Here is a 19,244-nt window from a genome sequence, read left to right on the forward strand (position 1 = left end):
TGGGGCTTGAGGGAGTAGTTTTGGTTCCCATCAGGGGGTACTTGGCCTTAGGGTCTAACGCCAGAGCAGAGGGAGACAAGCTGGAAAGAGCCCAGCTAGAAAGTTTGAGGTCAAGATGGAGGCAGCCCAAGTCCTCTTTCGGGGTTCTCCCGTGTTCTATTTGACAGTGATGGTCACGGAGGTGGTTTCCTTTTTTTCCACTCTTACAAATCCAGGCTGCATAAATATGCTTGCAAACACAGGCATTTACGAGTATTTTTCTGCAAGACAGATTGTATCTATTTTTTTAAGACTTTTTTTTTTTTTTTTAGAATAGTCTCTACACCCAACACAGGGCTCAAACTTAGAACCCCGAGATCAACTGTCACACGCTCTACCAACTGAGGCAGCTAGCCGCCCCAGATCGTATCGATGCTCGATGATTGTGCCTTCTTCAAATGTCCCCACCAAGTGAACCAAAGGAAAGGGCGGTGCAGGTGTCCCCCCCCCCCCCAGGTTCCCAGCCCGTCTGCGGGAAAGGGTGGGCGAATTGCTGGCAGTGGAGAGGCTGCTGGAGGAAGGCCAGGAGAAAGACAAATCTGTACGATTTGCCCTCAAAAGGGGGAGAGTGGCCAGGATGCAGGTGGAGAAGGAGAGTGTTTGCTACAAATGGTGAGAAAATAGCTCCTGGGAGCCTTTGTTCCTTCCGAAGAGTGATTGCCTTTGATGGGCTGTTAATAGAAGTCATTACGTGGTTATTAAGAAGGGAAGACAATGAGCCCAGCTCCGAAAATGCTAAGTTCAGCGGTCTTCTGTCTTTCCCTCTGCAAGTAAGGTGTGCAGGTGCCATCGGTGGTGGTGGGGGGGCTGACATTTTAGCTTCGCAGGATGGATACTGCCTGCAAGGGCCACTCACCACCTGGGGTTGCTAATGGGAGGGCGGGGGTGGGGAAAGCGATGGGCTCGAAGAGGCCAGAAGGGAGGTGGTGGTGGGCATCAGGAACCGGGGTGATGGAGAGACACAGGAAGAGAGGGTGCAGGGGGGTGAGTGGGAGAGAAGCGAGCACAGAGAGAGGCAGAGAGCGGGAGGAAGAGGGTGTGGAGAGAGAGAAGGAGCGGGGAGAGGAAAGGGAAATAGGAAGACCCTGAGTCCTAAAGTCTAGAGCCTGGTTTCTGGCCCAGCGTCAGCATCAGCACCGCCCGCAAACGAATGCAGATGCCCACGGCGTCCAGCCCCGCACTGTGCTTTCTGTATTTAACAAGATCCTCTGGTGATTGCTGTGCATGTTCAAGCTCGAGGAGCCCTGGCTGGGAGCCCACCAGGGTGAGGCACCCACACTGGTCCATGGGCCTGGAGCTAGGGTTGGCCATGCCCGAGCCAAGCGGACTCTGCGCAGGGGCAGGCTGGGTTTGCTCTTGATCTGTGACACCAGAGATCTGCCCAGTGCCCGCTCTGGAAGACACCGGTGTTCTTTCCACAGCCAGACACCTCTGTGTGTCCGCCAAGAGGGGGGCTAAAAATGCGGTTGGGTAGTGGGTGGGGGGAATGACAATGAGGGGCTATGGGGGGACAGTTCCAGGTGTCCTGTACAATCCCTTTCCAGGGGCTGTGGTCAGGAGGGTGACCTGCTCAGGGTCCTTTGGAGACCCCTGGTCCCGCAGTCAGAGCCTAAACCATACAGGGACGCTGGCCTGTCGGAGCCCGGAGACGGCACCGCAGCCTTCTGTTTGGGGATCTGTGATGTCGGACTCAGGATCGGGAGGCCGGGCTGCGAGTTCAGCCAACGCCATCGGGCAAGTCCCTTTACTTGTCTGGCCTTCACTTTCCTTATCTGTAAAATGGAGGTATTAACAGCAGTTCCCAGCTGTCGGGCTGTTTAGAGCGTAGCTGTCAGCAGCCGGGAGAGATGCATTTTGTATCATTTTGCTCTCCTTGATGCTTTGCCTGCCTCCAGCTCTGGCTCCCCAGTTCCTGCTTCTGGAGAGGAGCCAGGGCTGCCTGCAGAGCGCCAGTGGTGCGGAGCCACGTGGGGGCCACGCGGGTCACCCACGAGCCAGGGCGAGCCTGGGTGAGGGTTGAACAAGGCCGGGAATGGAGTTCAGACGGGAGAACGAGGCCTCTGAGCGCAGTGGGGCCGCCAGAACCCCCTCACCCGAATTTGAGGAGTTTGCAAAGTTTGCAGCCACCTGCGGGGACCGGAGGAGGACCTGTGTTCCTCTGCAAGTTACAGTCCTTGGTAACACCCCCCTGGCCAGCTTTCCATCAGGTGCCCCAGGGGTGTTGGAAAGAGATGGCAGGCGTTGGAGATGTTTCATGAATCTCCCCAAAGGACTCTTACTTTCTTTTTTGTAAAGGTTTTATTTATTTATTTGACAGAGAGATCACAAGCAGGCAGAGAGGCAGGCAGAGAGAGAGGAGGAAGCAGGCTCCCTGCTGAGCAGAGAGCCCAACACGGGGCTCGATCCCAGGACCCTGAGACCATGACCTGAGCCGAAGGCAGCGGCTTAACCCACTGAGCCACCCAGGCGCCCCTCTTACTTTCTTTATACCTTCCGTCTATAAAGGGGCCACATGGGTGTGTGCCAATGACAGGCAGTGGGGAGTGATAGGGGGCTCAGTCCAAAATAGTTTTAAGTACATCCAGGGCTACATGTCAGGCTGGGGACGGCTCAGAGCCTCTGCCCCTACTGGGGGTTTCTCAGACCAGAGTCCAGCTGGCTTGGGCCAAGTCCAGACTCCTCTATGCATAGCCAGTAGCCCTCCAGGGCCCGGACTGGGCCTGTGCCCCAGACCTCCGTGCCCTGGCCTTCTCCCTCTCCTCACCTGAGCAGCTGGAGGCCAGGATATGCCTTCCTGTGTCTCCAAACGTTTGAGGGAGCTGGTCTCCCTGCCCAGCAAGCCCTGCCTACCCTGTTCCCTCCTGACTTCCATGGTCAGTCCCTGGGTGGGGAGGGTGCCCACAACTCTCAGGCAAATTGTCCTGCCCCCTCCCTGACCTGGCGGGCACTTCCCACCTGCTTGGGACCACCTCCCCCAGGCTGTGGGCTCCTTGCTGGGTCAGCATCTTGTTTCCAGACTTGCTGGCTCAGTAAGTGAAGGAGTGCTCCCCCGTCTCCCAAAAGAGATCCCTGTGTTTGCTTTCTAGAATTAAGGCTTTCTCGTTACAGTCTCTGCTCCTACTTTCCACCAAAATGTCAAGGAGTTCCCACTTTTCAGACAGATAGGGAGGAGAAAGGAAACTAAATTTATCTGGTGTTTGTTTTGCATGAATAGCAATGGAGCCAGGCTTTATCAGACTGTGTGTTTCAAACGAGAAGTTCTGGCTGAAATGTTATTTTTCTCCTCCGGTCCTTTCCTTTCCCTCCTCATCCTGCCAGGGCTGCGGCCCTCCTCGTGAACCAGAATCTCTGGGGAGTGGGACGAGGCTTGAATGTTTTTTTTCCTTTTCCTTGTCTTTCTTTTAGGTCTCCCAGGTAATTCTCAGGGCTTCAAGGAGATTGTTTTCATTAGGACCAGAAATCCCAGAGGCCGTACATGTGGAAGGGGACCAGCAGTAGCTGCAGTGATACCCTGGCATGTCTGTCTTTCCTTTTTCCTCTTGTCCTTTGTGTCGGCTTCTCTTTCAAGCCCTAACCTCAGAGTCACAAGATGGCTGCAGCAGCTCCGTGCTTCACAACCTCTCAGCTTCAAACCCTCAGGAAAGAATGGCTCGGTGATGACTGCATCTCCCCGGCTTGCCCTCCCCGGCTCTGGCTGGCTTGTTTCTATTTTCATCTCTACATGCAGGCTTTCTCCAGCAGGTGGACTGGTGTAGTTTCAGTTTGGAGGGGGAAGTAGTTGTAATCAGGGATGTGTGAGGTGCTGTGGGCGCAGAGAGTGGTAGTCCTGTCTGGGAGAGGTTTGGTAACAGTGAAGGGAGGCCTAGAGGAAAGAGTGTTCCAGCAGAGGAACTAAAATGTACCAAAGCTAGAGGGGAGCCTGGAAGGATTCAGGGCTGTTTAGATCCCGTGGTCATTATCCGGTGGGTGGAGGTGTGATATTGTGGTATATAATAAGAAATATGTCTTTGGGTGGCTCAGTCATTAAGCCTCTGCCTTTGGCTGGGGTCATGATCCCAGGGTCCTTGGATCGAGCCCCACATCGGGCTCCCTGCCCTGTGGGAAGCCTGCTTCTCCCTCTCCCTCTCCCCCTGCTTGTGTTTCCTGTCTCGCTGTGTCTCTCTGTCAAATAAATAAAATCTTAAAAAAAAAAAGAAAGAAATATGTCTTTGATCTTGGTCCTATTCCTGGCACCTCCTAAAACCCTTGGAATTTCCTAAGTAGTAAGGACAAAGGTGTCTTTTGTTATTTATAACAAGCCCCTTTCAATATACAGGAGTTTATGTTGGTGAGGGGCCTTTTGGAAAGCCCTTAAGGCTGGGGCCTGCTGACCTGGGGAGCCAACCAAGTAGTGAGAGGCTTGGAACACCCCCCCCCCCCACCTCCCCTCCCTCGACCTTGGGGAAGGAGAGAGGAGCCAGTTGCCCATGGCCCATGACTTAATCAGTCTTGGGGATATAATGAAGCCTCGGGTGGGCGCTCCCAGAACTTCAGGATTGGTGAACAAGAACGCACCTGTGTGCTGGGATGGTGACATCCGCACCTCCGTGGGGACAGACCTCCTGTGCTGGCGGCCCTTCCAGACCTTGCCCTACGAATCCCTTCTTCGGGCTCAGCCATTTGCATCCATCAGCATACAAACCGGTTATCTAGGAAGTCCACTTCCTAGAAGCTGGAGCCTTCTCATTTATAGTCCGTGGGTCAGAAGTACAGGGGACCTCTTTGGGATTTAGGATTGGCATCTGAAGTGTGGCTGCGGTTGTGTGGGCTTGGGTTGGTGTCAGAATTGCTTGGTGGTATGGGACAGCCTTCCCCCATGTTGAGCGGCCACACGTGCTGGACGTGTTGAGTACCGAGTAGACTGGACACAGGTGTCTCCCATGCTGGAGGTAATACGTACACACAGCTCAACAAGGTACAGAGTTCGGCAAATTAAACGTTAAATAGTGCCCTCTGAGGCTGACAATGTAAAAACTGCAAACCCTATCCCTGCCCTCATCTTGCTGCGAAGCGGTAACACATGTTTTCTGCTTTTTTCTAGAAATGTCTTCTAGGGGCACCTGGGTGGCCCAGTTGCTTAAATGTCTGATTCAGGTTATTGATCTCAGGGTTGGGAGATTGAGCCCCGTGCAGAGCGTGGGGTCTGCTTAAGATTTTCTCCCTCTGCCTCTCCCCTAACCTCTAAAAAAAAAGACAAAGTTCTTCAAATTTCTGCATCTGTATTCCAATATTTCTGCTGCTCCTTCTTGATGTTCCCATTTTAGACACTGATGACTTCCTACTCTGGAAGATGGGAATTTAAAGCTATGTCAGCCTCCCCTGCCCCAGCCCCTAGATGTCCATCCCTTAATCCCCCAAACCTGTATTACCTTATATGGCAAAAGAGATTTTTTTTGCTCATGTGATTCTGGTTAAGAATCTGAACATGGGAGATTATCCCGGGGTGTCTGGGTGGGCTCAGTCTAATCACCTGAGTCCTTAAAAGTGAAAGGCAGCAGAGTGAGTGGGTTGGAGATCTAGACAAGGGAAGGAGAGGTCAGGGTAGAGCTGAAGCCCCTTCCTCTGTTGCTGGCTTTGAAGAGGGCAGAGAAGGGGACCTTGAGTCAGGGACTTGTGGGCAGCCTCCAGAAGTGGGGACAGACCTCAGCTGAGAGCCAGCAAGGGAATGGAGACTTCAGCCCTACCTATGGCAAGGAACCAAATTCCACCAACAACCAGAATGAACATGGAAATAGATTCTCTCCTGGAAACTCCAGAAAGGATGCAGCCGTGCACACATGTTGATCGTAACCTAGTGAGACCCATTTCAGACTTGACATCCAGAATGGTAAGAAAATAAGCTGGTATTTTTTAAAACTATATTGGTTTGTTTAAACTACTAATTTGTTACCACAGCAATAGAAGACTAAAAGACCTCCCACCCTGACACCACATACTTGCTCTGTCCTTCTTCTGGTGTATTTATACATTCATATGCGATTACAGTGTTCTCATTAATAAGGTGAAATGTTGCTCCCAACTGGCCCATGTAGTGAATCATGATTATTGTTTTCTTACACATTTTGTTTACTTGGAATTAATAATGGTCCTTTAGGTTTACTTAATTTTTGGTATACCTATGAATTCAGCCCTAAGTATTTTGTCACAGCTGATCCATCACAGTTGCAAAAAATAACTCATTCTAGCTAGAAGAGGAATTCCTTACAGGATGTCGACCGGCTCTAGGAGTTCAGGTTTGGTGATGTCACGACCAGGCACAGTTCTCAGACCGCAGGGTTAAATGTCCGGGATGTCCAGCTTCTGTGGCTCTTGTCCCAGAAAGTTAGGTGCTTCCCCTGAGAAGCAGGGGACACCTGCTGTTTTTTCTCTTGAAATGAAATCTCACATGGATCCCCCAGTTGGTGGGGCCAAGGCCACATGTTCACACCCTCGCTGCAAGGGACTCTGGGAAAGCTCCACTGCCATCTGGATTAATGGCTTTCCAGATCTGCTTTACAGAAGTGATTTTGGGAGCTCCGTTCAACATCCTTCTAGGTGTTCCTTTTTTTTTCCTTTCTGTACCAGACCCCCTGCTTCCTGGATCCCATGTCTTCCTCTTCCTCATTTTAGTGGAACATCTCTAGTAACAAGAGGGAGAATGTTCTTGATTCTTGCAGGTCTGAAAATGTCTCCTCTAGCTTTGCGCAGTGGCAGTATCGTAGCCAATGGGGTTTATCCGAAGCGCGATTATTGCTAATTGAAAATGTCTCCTCTATTGGTGAATGGACAGTTTAGCTAGAAATAGGGTTCTAGATAGAAAACATTTATCAGAATTTTGAGTTGTTGCATTGTCTCCTAGCTTTTTTTTTTTTTTTTAAAGATTTATTTATTTATTTGACGGAGAGATCACAAGTAGGCAGAGAGAAAGAGGGGGAAGCAGGCTCCCCGCTGAGCAGGGAGCCCAATATAGGGCTCGATCCCAGGACCCTGAGGTCATGATCCGAGCAGAAGGTGGAGGCTTTAACCCACTGAGACACCCAGATGCCCCTTGCCTAGCTTTTAATGGGGAGAAACTTCATACCGTTATAATTCTTGATTTTTTTTTTTCCGCATGTAGACATTTTCCCCTCCTTATCTCTGTAAAAACCTGTGGAATCTTCTCCCTGTCTGAAATATCATTGTCACCATGCCTTCATGTAGGGTTGTTTTCCCACATTATGCTGGTACTTGGTAAGCCTTTTTGATCTGGAAGCTCAGGGCCTTCATCTTGGATTATTATCATCATCATACCGTTTTTTGGATGTTTCTCTTTTCTCTTTTTTGGAACGATGACAGATCTCTTGACAGTGTCCTTTACCCTTCTGTTTTTCTTTTTTCTATCCGCTCTGCTTTTTGGAGAGGTTTTTTTTTTTTTTTCATCTTCCACTTCCAACCTCAATGGACGATTTAAAAAAATTTTTTTTTAATTATTTATTTATTTGACAGAGAGAGAGATCACAAGTAGGCAGAGAGGCAGAGAGAGAGAGAGAGAGGAGGAAGCAGGCTCCCTGCTGAGCAGAGAGCCCGATGTGGGACTCGATCCCAGGACCCTGAGATCATGACCTGAGCCGAAGAGAGCGGCTTAACCCACTGAGCCACCCAGGCGCCCTCAATGGACGATTTTATTTCTACTGTCATAAGACTGTATTTGGTTCTAAGTATTCTTTTTAAAGTGATAGTCTCCTATTCCAATTTTACAGATTTAATGTTTTTGCTAACTCTTTGAGAATCCAAGAAATTCTCTCCTTCCCACAAAATATTTTTGTTCTCCTCCTGCAGTTTGTTTCTTCCTAATTGTTTTATATATAACTGACCCTTGAACAACACAAGCTTTAGGGGCACCGACCCACCGTGCAGTTGAAAATCTGTGTGTAAGTTTTAACTCCTCCAAAATTGAACTCCTAATAGCCTGCTGCAGATCACAGGCCTTACGGATAATGTCTATCAACACATACTTTGTATACATATCATATATGGTATTCTTACGAAAAGCAAGCTAGAGAAAAGAAAATGTTACTAATCCTAAGGAAGAGAAAATATATTTACAGTATTGTATCCAAAAATTTGCATCTGATGGAGTTTTGATATGTAGGGGAGGTTGGGTGGGATGAGGTCTGGAGCCAACGACCAAGAAAGAATTCTTGAGACATCTTTGGGGCAAAATGGTGATTTATTAAAGCACAAGGACAGGGCCCATGGGCAGAAAAACTGCTGTGGTGGGGGCAGGGGTGTGTGTGTGTGTGTGTGTGTGTGTGTGTGTGTGTGTCTTGAGTGGTGATTATAGACTCAGGAGTTGGGGATGAAGGAAAGTGGAGGTTTTGTTTATTTTTTTAAAAAGGCTTTAAAAATTTATTTATTAGAGATCACAAGTAGGCAAAGAGGCAGGCAGAGAGAGAGAGGAAGGGAAGCAGGCTCCCTGCTGAGCGGAGAGCCTAATGCAGGGCTTTATTCCAGGACTCTGAGATCATGACCTGGGCCGAAGGCAGAGGCTTTAGCCCACTGAGGCACTCAGGCACCCCAAAAGTGGAGGTTTTAAAAGAACTTTAATAGGCTAAAGGAGACCGACCTACAAGACACCAAAGACCTTGTCATTGTCGAGTTAAGGTTGTTTTCTCCTCTAGCAAGGTATTAACATTCAGATCTTTGGGAGATTCCTGAACTCACGCTGCTGTCCCACTCGGGAGTGGGAGGTGGGGAGAGGTTACAGGGTGTCAACCTCTGCTTTCTCTTCAGCTGGACTTCTGCTCCCTCATCACTTTTTTTTTTTTTTTTTGAAGATTTTATTTATTTGACAGAAGGACAGAGAGCGAGAGACGGAACACAAGGGCACTGGGAGAGGGAGGAGCCCACTTCCGGCCGAGCGGGGAGCCTGATGCAGGGCCTCGATCCGCGGACCCTGGGATCACGACCTGAGCTGAAGGCAGACGCTTAACAACTGGGCCACCCAGGCGCCCCTTCCTCATCTAAGTGGACCCACACATTCACATCGTTCAAGGGTCTACTGTCCTTGGTTATTTCGGTCTTTCACATTAGAGATCTTCCTCAGATGCCTGGTGGCCCTGGCCCATCTAGCCGTATTATTTAAAGGTAGATATTAGTGTGCTGGTTGGATACTCTGATTACACGAGTGGGCTTATCAACTCTAGGCCTCACCGAGGCGCTGTGGTTTTCAACTTGGGCTGCACGTTAGAGTCACCTGGGGAGCTCTGACCACGCCAAGGTCTGACCCCTCCCTGACTAATGAAATCAGAATCTCGGAGGGCTGGGCTCTGGGATTGGTTTGTTTTTAAAACTCCCCGGGCAATTCTAATTGCAATTAAGGTTGGCCACGCTGCTGCGGGGTGGTCTAGGTCAGCTGTCCGGGAACACTGATAACAGCAGAAATATAAGTAAAATTCCCTACCCTGGTAATCTGACGTGTCAGACCCACTGTACCCTATCCTGTCCTAAAATAGAAACTACAGCAAATAACAGGGAGTAGGTGGAAGAAACTGTGTTTTCTCTGACAGAAGTTAATTCTAAATTATGTATTCCTGAAAGAAAAACAGGGAAAATGTTTTTTACTTGTCTATCATTTGTCCTTAGAGGACACAAAACAAACACGTCCGTACCCGGAGCTCTTTTGGGTTGAGAACTTGCCCCACAAAGGATTTTCCAGGGGCATGTACGTAGTTCGCTCAGTAGGTTGAGCACCTTTTGATTTTTGACTCCGGTCATGATCTCCGAGTCAGGGGATGGAGACTGCCTCGGGTTCCGTGCTCAGCAGGGAGTCTGCTTCTCGCTCTCTCCCCCTCCCCCACTCACGTGTATACACACACTCTCGCTCTAAAATAAATCTTTAATAAAAAAATTTTCCAATCTCCTGCTTTTTTTTTTTTTTGGCTAGCATTCTGAGATCTGAGTGAAGGAAGAACACTGGGGTTCTCAATATCCAATATATAAGCTTTGATTTAATTTCCTGTTTTTGGCACAGGTTCCCCTCCCTTTCCCCATGGTTCCTGGATGTTCCCCAACGTGGAGACCCTGTTTACTGTCTCCAGGGAACCAGCCTGCTGTCTTCCACAGGGGCAGAAGGGATGTTTGGCGCAGTTACAGGAGGCGGAGAAGTAGTCAGGGTCTCACTGTTCCATAGGTGGGCTTTCAGCCAATCATCATGTTTTCAGTCCTTTTTCCTCTTGCGCAATGGGTACCCTGATTTGGTGTAGATCAGGTTGAGACTGTTTTCTCCATTCTGTTCTGTCAGTGACCAATTATCCCTCGGCTTCCCAGGTTCCAGAATCTCATTGTTGCTGTTTCTCTCATTCTTTTTATCCTGGTGCATTTTGTTCCTTGATTAAGGTTTTAATGGGATTCGGGGAGGAATCCCGAAGGTGAATGTGTCTTTCATCAGATGTTTTCACTGTGCCATAGTAAGAATTTATCGTATCGCTTTGTGAGTTATTTTAACTTCAGGGAATGGCTACTTGAGCAGTTTCACAGTTAACTGCTCAGGTGTAATTTATTTGCCTGTGAAGCACAGGTTTTGCTGCGAGCAAAATGGTCTTCTGAAACCTTCCAGGGTGATGGGCTGTGTGGGTGGAAAGGCTCTGTGTTGAGCATTGATGGCACAGACTTTTTAATTTATTTTTTTGGGACCACTTGGTTCCCGTTTAGCACAGAAATGTCATGGAATGTCTCGCAGATGCCGCTGCGTGGTGAGCTTGGGGATATATGGCATACTTCTGGCTTCCTGTGGATTTCCATTCACAATTGCTGCTGGAATGTGTTCTATGGGCTTTCTTTGCCAGAGAGTGGTACAACCACTTAAAAATGGTACAACCCCTTAAAAATGTGAAAGATGTCCTGAAATACTTGTACGTTTGATTTTGTTTGGACATAAACATTTTAAAAAAAGACTTTATTTGTTCATTTGACAGAGAGCACAGTAGGCAGAGTGGCAGGCAGAGGGAGAGGGAGAAGCAGGCTCTCCACTGAGTAGGGAGCCAGATTCGGGACTTGATCCCAGGACCCTGGGATCATGGCCTGAGCTGAAGGCAGCTGCCCAACAGACTGAGCCACCCAGGCAGCCCCTGAACATTTTTGTTGCCGAACTATTAGACTTGTAACCTTGTACTCTGCACTGTGGACTAAGAAATGTGTTTGACTGAAATATGTCTGTGTTCCTGGGTATTGGCTCCCCGGGAAAATGTCCTGAAATAGTGGGGATCCATGTGGCTCTATTTTTGACTAAGTAGTTCAGGCAAGAGTTGGAGGGGTGAGGGTGAGGGGTCCACGGGGAGAAGCCGTTGTCTCTGTGGCTCTTGGCCACCACCTGGGGATGAGTTGGGATGAGGATCAGTTTGCTTGAGAAAGGCCCCAGACAGCAGGTGGGGAAGGAGGCGTCCAGAAATCCGGACTCTTGGCTGCAGGCAGGCTGCCAACTCTGAACTTTGGATGCACCATTTCAGTGTTCTAGCCTCCCCAAGGTGGAAGCAGGGCTGGGGGAGCAGGAAGAGGCCGTATTACAAGGCCGGAACCCAGATCTTCTAGTTAGAGAGCTTTCTTCCCCTCCAGCTCCCTACAGGGGTCTGCAGAATTTTCCTGACCAGCACGACCGCGCACATGATAGGCTCTGTGGGCTGTGCAGTCTCTGTTGCACATATTTTTGGTTTGGTACAAGCCCTTAAAAATGTGAGTGTTTTCAGCTTGCTGGCATCCAAGGAGGCTGAGGGCAGGATTTGGCGGGAGGGTCGTGCTTTGCCAAACCCTGTGCTGTGTCACTCCGTGCATTTCCCTCCTGCGACCTCCCACAATCGGTATGATTTTATTCTGCTTATTTTTTTGTTTGCTCTGTGAACTTCACAAGGGTGAGAGCCTTGGCTGCTCTGTCCTCTGCTCTGTCCTCTAAGGCCTCGGGCCGTGCGTAGCGCAGAGGGGCCCTCCAGTATGAGCTGAATGATTGAATGTGTTATTAGTTCTAATTTCATCTCTGGTAACTCATCTGTGAAACAAGGGACATGACCTGGGTGGTCTCCAGAGGTATCTTCTGGAGCTTAAATTCTGAGATTCGAATTCACAGAGCAGTGTGGGCCTCGGGTTGGTATTACGGCTGCATGTGGATTCTCTGGGCATCCCAGCCCACGTCTGAGCCCCTCCTGCCCGAGCTCAACACAGGAGTTTTCTTTAAAAACAAATTGGATCCTAGCAATCCTAGTTTGCTGCTCTGAGCCCCTGCCCAAACAGGGTCTGATAGTCCAATTGTTTAACAGCTGGTCCGAGCACAGGTACTGACCAATCAGGACAGGTGCTGGCCACAAACAGTTGGAGTTGCCATGGTGACACCCACAACTCTCCTCTCTGACTGCTTCTTCAGCCCTACCCAGCCTGTCCTCCTGGGCACGAGCACTCCATACCTCTCTTCTTTGTCCCTGCTGATTCTTCCAGTTGGAATGGCCTCCCCCGCACTGCTTTTCTTCTGCCTAGCAAACTCCTATGCATCCTTTAAGACCCAGTTTGGCTCTCCGTGTGTCTGTCCCCCCGGCATACCTAATTGCTCCCTTGCCTGCATTCCACTGTACTTTAAGTCTCTGGGTATCACACTTCTCTGGTGAATGTTGTCGTTGACTTCTGTTTGTCTCTAATCTGGACTTGGTTCTCAAAGCCTGGTTCCTAAAAGCCTCAGTAAGTGTTGACAGAATGAAAGCAATTTAAATCAGATGAATGAGACTCACGTGGGACAATGTGTCTGGCGTGAGTATGACATTTCCTCACTTGGCTCCATCACCGTCGGAAGGAGGCACTTCTGTGAGGCTCTTCTGCATGTTGAGTTGGATGGCAGCACCGGGCAGCTGGTCCTTTAAGAACTGGCACCTGTTCTAATGGTTCCCTGGGGCCCTGGGGCTGCCTGCAGGGAGCGGCCAAGCACTGGGAGCTCCCTCACTTCTGGGGGCCCTGGCTGCCTTTCTTCTCCTCTGGAGGGATCACTTCTTTGCCTCTGAGGTCCCTTCCGGAAGTAGTGTCTGTGATTCCACAAAGGAAGGGTTGGGTTATTAAGTCGGATTCTTTATCTGCTGATCAAATACTAGCCCATCCTTAAAGACTGATTTATTTGAGAGAGAGAGAGAGAGAGAGAGAGAGAGAACGAGCATGAGGGACAGAGGGAGAGAGAATCTCAAGCCAGCGCTGTGCTGAGCCGGGAGCCCAAGGCAGGCTCACCTCATGGCCCTGAGATCATGACCCGAGCTGAAGCCAAGAGTTGGCCGCTCAAGAGTTGTGCCACGCAGGTGCCCCAAACACTACCCAGTCTTTAGATGCCTCCTCTGGGAAGTCTCCCAGGCACCAACCTGCAGTCCCTCTGCGGGATCCCTGTGCTCCGTCCCGTAGCTCATGGACACGTGGCACTGCTGTAGTTCTGGAACGTCGCGGCTGTCTGTGCAGAGCCCTTCTTGACTGCTCAGCACTGCGTGGAGAAGGCTTCTGAAACTTCCCACCACTCAGCCTTCCCAACACGTGTGCCCATTTCTCAGAGAGGTGAGGGAGTGGCTGAGGATGTGCTCCCCAGCCCATCCCTGAAGTCCCCTGGATAGTCCCTGCACCCTGGTGACATCCTGTGTCTCTTTCCAAGGCTGTTCTCGGGGGCATGTGCTGGTCTGTGTGCGTGGCTAGTCTGAAGCTCCAGGCAGTGGCTCTCAGTGGGACAACTCCGGGCAGCTCTGCCTGGTCTCCGGGAGTTTGCGGTGGATCGAGCCCGCCACCCCTGGTGGTCAGTGCCTCTCGCTGGCCTTCCTCCCTTCCCTGCCGTACCTGCTTCAGGAGCCTGTGCTTCTTGTGATCGTGTCCCAGATAAACTATCTGTCCTCCCATCCTTCATCAGGGTCTCCTTTTGGGGACCCCACAAACTACTAAGCTCAGGCTGACTGGATCCCCTTCTCTGATAGGTGGAGACTTGGAAGGTCGAGGCCAGAGCCTAGCCCGCATCTAGGTCTTGTTTGTTTATGGCCCAGAGGCGTGATTTTGGGGTGGCCTGGACAACCTTTCGACGTTCGCTGACTGGATGTGTTTTCTTCCATGCCAGACCTTGAGGACAGTCCTGCCTCTTGCCTTGGGGCGGGCCGTTGGCTGCAGGAAGCAGGAAGGGGTAGGGGGAGGAGGGTTTGAGGGATGCCTCCCCTCTGCCTTGACTTTGGTCACTCATGTTCGTGTTTCTCTTTCCCAAGCTCATCCCGGCTCTCCCGGGGCATCCTAGCCACTGCCTTCAGGCCCATGAACTTGACAGGGAAAAAGGGGTTTTTCTCCTGAAGGGCTGACCAGCTCAGCCAGATCACTCTCTGTGGGCACTGTGGGAAGGTGAATGGTTTATACAGTCTGGTTCCTGCCCGGGAGGGCCAAAACGGCCTGGCCAACTGGACTAGTATCTGAAGACCTACTGTGTTCATTAGCGACTCAAGGAAGGAGGCTAGAGTCGTCCAGGGAGAACTTCTGGAGGTGGGAAGGTCATTTGGGCCTTGGCAGGAGCTGAGGGCACACCCAAAGGGGTCCCTGAGGTTGCTGGGCTTAGGGACTGCTCACAGAGGGGAGGATGGGGAAGAAAGGACTGCCCCCCCCTCCTGGGATGAGGTGCTTACCATGCTGGCCAGCTAGTGGTGTCCGAGCCTGGAGCAGAGCAGAGCACCTTATCCAGAGCTGTTGGCTGGAGGGTGGGGGATTGGGAGCTGCTGGTCTATAGCTGAGATCTCCCTTCCCCCACGACCCTGTCCTGCCATCTTACTCTCTTGCCGGGACCGCCACTGGACAAGCCCAGCCCAAAGCTGAGACGCGCAGAGCAGGGTGGGGAGGCCAGGAAGCCGTCCAGCTGGTCGGGTTGCCGCGGACCAGCCTGTAGTCGCGTCTGAGCCATCTCTGGTACGAAGCACCGCATCCTGTTTGCACGATCCCGCTGCTCCTGCTCAATCAGAAAATGTGCCAGTCCCGGAACGCAGTGTGTGGCTTTATTTCCAACTGGAAGCCTCCCTTTCTCTAAGCGTTAAGCGTCTGAACGCTCCCACGTTTGGAGTAATTGCTCCTTCTGTTCCTTTGCTTGTACAGCCCTGACCTTGAAAGAGCCATTTCCCAGGACTGCTGCTAATGGACCTTCACACGATGACAATAAAATATCCCGGCGCTCAGAGAAAAGCAAGGAGAAGCCGTCTTGAACGATTCTTCACATTAAACAGTGTCTTATGAATCGGCCAAGGTGACGGATTCCCTCGGCCGCGCTCCCACAGTGCCGCGGCCCCGTTCATTTGGCCCTTGTGGTGCTGGGAGGGAGGCCAGGTTTTAAAATTCTTTACCGTTTTTGCAAAACCCACCTGGGGTAATGTCATGGCCCACTGCTGACGCTCCGGGTGGCTTCACCACCCTACTGAGGGAAGGATCCTGCGTGGGGATGCGCTGGCAATGTTCAGTGAGTTATCTGAGACCTGAGAGATGCCTTTCCCTGGGGAGCTGGAACCTCAGGCTCCCATACTCATCACTTCCCTCCACTTCCAGCACATAGCTGACCTTGGCACCTGCTGCCTGTCCAGAAGGGCCGATAGGATATGCAGATCCCCAGCTGGGCCTGCTTAGGCCCTCCCGGCCAGAGGGTGCAAACGAATCGTTGTGGGACAAGCCTCCAGAGCCCTCCCTGGGAATGAGTTTTACCATGTGCTTGGCAGCCTTGGTATTTGTCTCAGCACTGTCTGGAAGCTGCAGGAGGCTTCCCTGAGATGGTGCGGGGCGTTGTGGGGCACCCGGTGGGCTTGTGAGCTCCCTTGGGAACCAGGTCCCCAGAGGCTGCGAGTGCGGGATACAGGGTTCTTGTGGGGCCCGAGATCTGTGCCTAGGTAGAAAACCTCCATCAGGAGCCCTTGCTGTGATGCAGGGAGCCTCCGCCGAGGGCTGCAGCTCTCTTGGCCTGCTGGCCTGGATGGTGGGAGACCTTGGTTCTACTTTGGCTCTGGCCTCTAACTTCCTAGGGACCCCGGACAAGGGTCCTTTCTCCGTCATGTTTTCTCCTTAGCAAAGCAAGTTTACAGGAGTGATGTGAGGTCCGACAGCCCAGCTTTCCTGTCCTCTGGGGTCCCTTTGCTCATGTCCCGGCCCCAGAGCAGTAACCACAGCTCCGAGCACCAGAAGTCTCCTGCCCCATGAGTCCAGCACCCAGCAGCCCTTCAGTGCAGCTGTGATGAGCTCCTCACTCGCTGGAGGGGACCCAGTGAGGACCTTTGCAGTTGGAGGGTGGGGACCAGGGTCAGCCTCGCTTCGCTTCTTAGACCCTGCCTGGGCCCATCCTCTTCTCGGGGCCAGAGTGTCCAGCTCCACCCACATGAGCTTTCCCGTGCTGCAACCCATCATAAGCTTAGTGGCTTAAAACCGCACAGACTGATTTTTCTAACAGTCAGGCCAGTGTTTGGCACAAGTCTCACCGGGCTAAAATCAGGTGGGCAGGGCTGTGTTGCTCCTGGAGGCTCAGGGACAACCTGTTTTCTTGCCTCTCCCAGCTTCTAGAGGTCACCTGCATCCTTTGTCTATGGCCCCTTCCTCCCCGCTGCAGAGCCAGGGGGTGGAGTCTCATATTTCCTACCGCTCCTTCCTTTCTCCGTCTGCCACCTCCTCTTTTAAGGCCTCCAGTGGCTCAGGTACCAGGTGATCCAGGATAGTCTCCCCATCGAAAGATCCTTAACCATCCTCACGTCAGTCCTGAGGCCGTGCAAGGTAATCCCGGGCATGAGGGTGTGGACATTTTGGGGGACGGCATTATTTTGTCTACCACGCTACCCGCCCTCTGAGGCTTGGAACTGGAGCCCTAACAGTTTTTCTTTGGTATCTCAGTTCAGGTGCTGGAGAGGAGTCCTGGATCGGAGGAGGCTGGGGAGCCGGGCTGTCCTCTGTGCTCTCCTGGCCCTGGGTGTACTGTCCTGCATGTCACTGTGGCAGGAGTGTGGCCCCGACTCTCAGAGGAGGTGGCAAAACAGAATTCTAACTCTGGCCTGCTCTCAGCCACTGTTCCTCCTTCCTCCATCTTGCTGAGTTCTTCTTCTCAGACTGCCGGTTGGGGGTTGAATGTGACCCCCACAAATTTCCATGTTCGAGTCCTGGTCGCCAGAGCCTCCGAATATGGCCCCAGCCCTCAGTGGTAAAGCCCGGCTGAGCCAGCCCCTCTTGGGCCTCCAGCCTCCTCTCCCGTCCCTCTCCGGCCACCCCGGCCTCCCATATTCATTTCTTAACATCTTTGGTGGGCCATCGTAATGGATGGTGAGTCAGCTGGACGTTGTGCAGTTCCACGAGCTTTGACACAAGTATACACCTGTGTAGCTGTCACCACCATCAGGATAGTGAACAGGTCAGTGACCCTTGGTAATCTCTCCCCTGTTCCGCCTCCCAGCCCAGGCAACCACTGCCACCACAGATGCATGACTTTTGCTAGAACCTTCCAGTAAGTGTTCTTGTCTTATATACGGTCTCTTTCCAAGTCCTTGGAATCCTGCTGCCCTCTTGCCATGGGGTCTAACCTTCCTCTTTCCTTCCTCTTCCTCACCTCTGCACCAGAAGGCCTCCATATCCTCCCCTGGCCACCTTCCACGGGTGCATTTTGTGTCGTCCGTGTGATGAAAGCCACCTTTGCTGCCAGCCTCCAAAGGCAGCAGGCTTGGGACGGGCTCTGCTGTCTGTGAGCTGCACCTGGCAAGTCTGTGGCACAGAGGAGGCAGCGGCTGGACAAATACATACCTGGCACAGGAGCTGGGTCTTTGCCGCCCGCTGCCTGACGATCATAGGCAAGATCATCCTGCTGCCTTTATGCCTTTGGTTTCCCGTCTTTAAAATGGGCACAGCAAAGTGCTCACTTCACTTTGTTGCCCTGAAATCTAACGGAGGTGACACACGGAAGGAATTTCAGAGAGCCCCTGACACCTAGTTTGCGCTCAGTTAATGACGGTCACTTTGGGGTTAATGAATATAAATAAGCTTGTTCTCTGACTCAAAGCTAAGCTTCTCTTGTTCCATATGATGAGTCTGCAGGGCTAGTTTTTTCCCCCTTCTTGCTAACAAGCCCATGGTTACAAGTCTCTGGTTGGATCGGTAATGGGGGAGAATTAACTGAGCGGGGATAAATCACTGTGTGAGCCTGGTTCCTGTCCAGGGCTGGGATTTCATTAGCTGTTGGCAGTGCTGTACACTCCTCAAGTCCTCTTCCCGGGGACTCGGGCTAGATTTACTCGGTGCATATGTTTATGCTGTGGACCCTGAATAATGGTCCTGCGGGGCGCATTGGGAAGTAAAGCCGAGGGGCGGGGAAGATGGGACTGCGGCTGTGGAAGGTGGATTTCCTGCTGTGCTGACCTGAGCACAGCCCCCCAGCCTTCTCCAGCCGGTCCTCATGGGTTGTACTGCGGCCTCAGATAGGGCTTGGTTTAGAGTGAGAATCGGTTGGGACCAGTAGGCTTTTGAGTGTGATTGTCTGTCCAGGCTGATGAGGCCATGCTCAACTGAAGGAGTCCAGAAGACCAGGGCACAGGGGGCATTGGGCTCTGTATAACTGGGGGAGATGCTGGGCCAGGCCTCTGTGGGGTCTGGACTCAGGGCAAAACTCTGGGCATCATACTCCAAGTGAATGGTACTCCCTGGAGTTGTGCAGTGTGCAACCTGTGTGGCTGTTCATGGTTGCTCTGTCCAGGGTACTGGTTTGCAGAGGACTATTTCAATGCAAGCACTCAGAGCCTTGGGAACATTAAGGAAAGCAGTAGAAAGTGGAAGAGAAAGCTGGCAGTCTGTGCACGGGGCAGATGGCACAGAGCCAGTTCTTCCATTAAAGCTCAGAACATCAGGCAAAGCCCTCAGAGCCTCTACTGTTTCATCTGTAACACAGGGATCCTTGGTTCTGCCCTGCTCACTGCACAGGGTTCTTGGGAGGATGACATGAGTTGGGGAAAAGCTGCTGAGTAGGATGGACAGGTACTGCTTTGCTTTCTGTACTCTGGTCCCCTCAAATTACAGTTGTCCCCGAAAGAAGCGTCAGAGCAGGCAGTGCCTTGCCATGAGGTCAAGAGAGAGAGCCAGAGCCTCTCCTAGTGCTTGTTGGGAGGCAGAAGGTGGCACGAAGGAGCCCCAGGGCAGATACTCCTCCCACATGGCCTCTTATCCCGGGGACT

At 51.7% G+C, this 19,244-nt stretch overlaps 1 long non-coding RNA gene and 1 other non-coding gene across 3 annotated transcripts in view; both read left to right on the forward strand.

Annotated features, from left to right (window-relative positions):
* The window catches only part of LOC101693189, a 156,580-nt gene that overhangs the window by 29,356 nt on the left and 107,980 nt on the right, over positions 1 to 19,244 (forward strand). The gene's annotated exons all lie outside the window — the stretch shown is intronic.
* On the forward strand, positions 6,754 to 6,899 carry LOC123388789. Its single transcript, XR_006603298.1, has one exon. It is a non-coding gene; the product is annotated as a U4 spliceosomal RNA (small nuclear RNA).

The sequence above is a fragment of the Mustela putorius genome, unplaced genomic scaffold (genome assembly GCF_011764305.1).
Source record: "Mustela putorius furo isolate JIRA1106 unplaced genomic scaffold, ASM1176430v1.1 tig00003909_pilon_pilon_pilon, whole genome shotgun sequence".
Taxonomy (NCBI): domain Eukaryota; kingdom Metazoa; phylum Chordata; class Mammalia; order Carnivora; family Mustelidae; genus Mustela; species Mustela putorius.